Raw genomic sequence first — 4,004 nt, 5'->3', positions numbered from 1 at the left:
TCCTTCTACCTCAACCTTCCAAGTAGCTGGAACTACAGGCACTCACTACTACTCCCGGTTTATTTTTTGATTTATTGTAGAGACAAGGTCTCACCAAGTTGTCCAGGCTGGTCTAGAACCCCTGGTCTCAGGTAGTCCTCTTGCCTCTCCTATTAATGTGCTGGTGTAAGCCACCGTGCCTGGCCTATTCTTATTCCACTGTCCTGATGAACAGATCCTAGGTTTCTTCCATCCATATTAATCTCTATAGCAAATGTTTACTTGGCCACCCCCTTGGAATCTCTACTGAATACACCTTTTTAGTCTTTACATGACCAGGCTGATTTTTTTTTTTTTACCTTTCTTTTTTGCTTCCCTTTTAATTATAAATTCCATTTTTAAATTATTTCTCACCTCTCACATTTTGTTGCACGTCATTCAAAGAAGCTGCACAGAGCCCCAAATGTTTTGCTGCTTAGATATGTCTTCCATAAGATACCCTAGTTCATTGTTCTTAAAATCTGTCTTCCATAGAGTCCTAACGCACAGACACAACTCAGCCCAGTTATTTGCCAGTTTATAACAAGGACAACCTCCGCTCCAACTTCTAGTATCCTGTGTCTTATTTCCATCTGAGATCTTATCAGAGTTTCCTTTACCATTCATATTTCTAGCAATATTCTGATCACAGCCACTTAAGTGTTCTCTAAGAAGTTTCAGACTTTCCCCATCTTCTTAGCCCTCCCTGGACTCGCCCTTGGTGTTCCATTCATGGCAAAGTTGACTTTTGCCAGCATTCACTTCAAAACTGCTTCAGCCTCTACCTGTTGTTACCCAGTTCCAAAGCCACATTCACATAGTTAGGTGTTTGTTATAGTACAAAACCACTCTTGGCAACAATTTGCTGTTTTAGTCCATTTTGTGTTGCTATAACAGAATACCAGAGATTGAGTAATTTATTTATTTACATACTTTTTTTGGAACTCTGAACTGTTTATTGACTTCCTGCTTTCCCTAAGGGCACCCTGTTCCTGCCGCCTCAACACCTCATAACTTTGGTGTCATTGGTCTCAGACACCAATTTGCTATCCACTCTCCTGTGCATGGTGGTCTTTTGGATGGTCTGGATGAGGCTGCTGTTGTCCAGGCCACACTGAGACTGAAGTCCTCTCCGTCTTCTAGCAGGCAGCGGTAGGTGGCTATCTCAGCCTCCAGCTTGACCTTGATGTTCAGCAGGGACTCGTACTCCTGGGCCTGGCACTAGCCCTCTGTCCGGGTCTGTGCCAGTTCAGACTCCAGGTGCAGCAGGGTGCCTTTGAGCTGCTCCATCTGCATGGCATAGTGGGCCTCCACCTCTCTCAGGCTGTTCTCCAAGCTGGCCTTCAAGTTTCTCATGGAGTCCAGGTCAATCTCCAATGACTGCACTGTATGTTTCAGCTACCTGAGAGTCATCTTGGCAGCTCCAATCTCGGTGGACTGTGTGGTGACCACTGTGGTGCTCTCCTCAGTCTGCTGTCACCAGTACTTGTCCAACTCCTCTTGGTTCTTCTGTGTCAGCTCATCATACTGGACCCGGATGTCCACCATGATCTTGCTGAGGTCCTGAGATTTGGGGGCATCTACCTCCATGGTCAACCCAGAGCTGACAATCTGGGCTTGTAGACCTTTTACTTCCTCCTCATGATTCTTCTTCATGAAGAGCAGCTATTCCTTGAGAGCCTCGATCTCTGTCTCCATCTGCAGCCAGCTGACATTGGTGTCATCAATGATCTTGTGGAGCCCATGGATGTTGCTCTCCACAGACTGGCGCATGGCCAGTTCTGTCTCATACTTGACTCTAAAGTCATCAGCAGCAAGCCCAGCAGTGTCAATCTGCAGAATGATGCGGGCATCGTCCACAGAAGTTGCAAAGATCTGAGCCCTAGATCCTCGATAGTCTTGAAGAAATGTCCCCAGTCTCTGACCTAGGGTCCCTTCTTCTCCAGGTGTTCCCGGATCTTGTTCTCTAGCCTCCAATTCAAGGTCTCCAGACTCCTCATCCTCTCTAGGTAGGAGGCAGGTGATCGTTCAGCTCCTCCTCGCTCGGGATGCCCCCCAGACTCCCGGCCATCCCCGTGGCCAGGCCTCCAGACTCCCCTCCAGCCACCCCGGAAACTGGTGGAGCAGGACACAGAGATCCGGGAGCCTGAGTCGCTGGTACCTGCATAGACACTGGCCGCACTGTTGGTGGGCAGGAGGCTGGGTGGCTGGATGTAGCCCAGGGAACGGTAGTTGGAGGAGTAGGTGGTAGAGCAAGTGGTGAAGCTCATGGTGGCAGCGGAGGAGAGCCAGACTGTAGAGCTCACATTCAGCCAATTTGTTTTTTTAAGAATATTATTTTTCACAGGTTAGAAGTCTAATATCAAGGTGCTGGCATCTGGCAAAGACCATTTTGCTGTGTTGTCCCATTGCTGAAGTTGAGATGGTAAGAGGGGTCGGGAGAGATGAAGAAATTGAACTTATGTCCTGTAGGGGGTCAGGGGGTTAGTTTCCCTTGGTCCTCTGAAGATTTGCTAAAAGATGACAGACATGAGGCACATTAATAACAAAAAAGGTATACAAGTTTATTTAACATATATACACAGGAGCCTTCAGAATGAAGACCCAACCCAAGAGGTACAGATGTTTATATACCATCCTGAAAAAATAGATTATGGGAAAGGGGGAAGAAAAATTCTTTTGAGGAAATTTCTAGGGAGAATGAATGAATTTCTTACCAGAATCCATTTCCCTGTCAGTGAAAGTATTTGTTCAGGTGTGGTAACACTCTTAGTTTTCCAGGGAGAGAAAGAAAAGCAACTGCTCTCCTTGGTGGGCCTAGATCTGAAGCAGATGAATAAACTTCAACCAGCCGGGCTCGGTGGCTCAGCCTGTAATCCCGTGCTTTGGGAGGCTGAGGTGAGTGGATTGCCTGAGCCCGCGGGTTCAAGACCCGCCTGGGCAACTTGGCGAGACCTCATCTCCACAATAGATCAAAAAATTAGCCAGACATGGTAGCGTGCATCTGTAGTTCCAGCTACTCGGAAGGCTGAGGCGGAAGGATTGCCGGAGCCCAGCAGGTCGAGGCTGCGGTGACCGGGAGCGGCCATTGCACTCCAGTCTGGGTGACAGAGTGAGACTCCAACTCAAAAAAAAAAAAAAATACTTCAACCTATTTGGGAGACACTGTGATAGGAAGAAGGCCAGAGAAACTGTGAGGCTTCTTTTTCAGTTCAGCATGCCAGTGCATAATATTTTGTAGTATTAATTTCTGAACTCCAACAAACTGCAAGCCCAGTTATAATGGATTTTCATCCATATTGAAGGGAGCAGCCTCATGACCTAAACACCTCCCATTAGAACTCACCTTCCAATGTTGTTGCATTACGGATTTCCAACACAAACGTTTTGGGGATCACACAAACCATAGCAGCTCCCACCTAAGAAAACAAAAGAGATAAGAGCAGATTAAATTTCAAGTAAGCAGCTCATTCCTATAATTCCAGTACTTTGGTAGGACAAGGCAGGAGGATCACTTGAGCCCAGAAGTTCAAGACCAATCTTGGCAACATAGGGAGACCTTTCTCTACAAAACATAAAAAAAGAAAAAAAAAAAGATTAGCCAGGCATGGTGTCATTTGCCTATAGTCTCAGGTACTCAGGAGGTCATGGTAGAAGTATTACCTGAGCCTAGGAGGTCAAGATTGTGGTGAACTGTGATCACACCACTGCACTCCAGCCTGAGCAACAGAGTGAGACTCTGACTCAAAGTATAAAGTAACCATAAGAAAGTAAATGATAAAAATTTGAGCAAAAATCAATGAAAATGAAAACATAGATGAAATCTGTAAAATTAAAAGCTCTTTGAAAAATTCAATAAACTTGATGAATTTCTAGTCAAGTTTCATTTAGCATTAAAAAATGAAACAAGCCGGGCTCGGTGGCTCAGCCTGTAATCCCGCGCCTCTGGGAGGCTGAGGTGAGTGGATTGCCTGAGCCCGCGGGGT

At 46.2% G+C, this 4,004-nt stretch overlaps 1 pseudogene; it reads right to left on the bottom strand.

Moving 5' to 3' along the window:
- Window positions 1-1,018: 1,018 nt before the first annotated feature.
- Window positions 1,019-2,288, bottom strand: LOC103252867 (annotated as a pseudogene).
- Between the last annotated feature and the right edge of the window lie 1,716 nt (window positions 2,289-4,004).

The sequence above is a fragment of the Carlito syrichta genome, unplaced genomic scaffold (genome assembly GCF_000164805.1).
Source record: "Carlito syrichta isolate Samal-C Ts95f unplaced genomic scaffold, Tarsius_syrichta-2.0.1 Scaffold173568, whole genome shotgun sequence".
Classification (NCBI taxonomy): Eukaryota; Metazoa; Chordata; class Mammalia; order Primates; family Tarsiidae; genus Carlito; species Carlito syrichta.
This window is presented reverse-complemented; position numbering and strand designations above follow the sequence as displayed.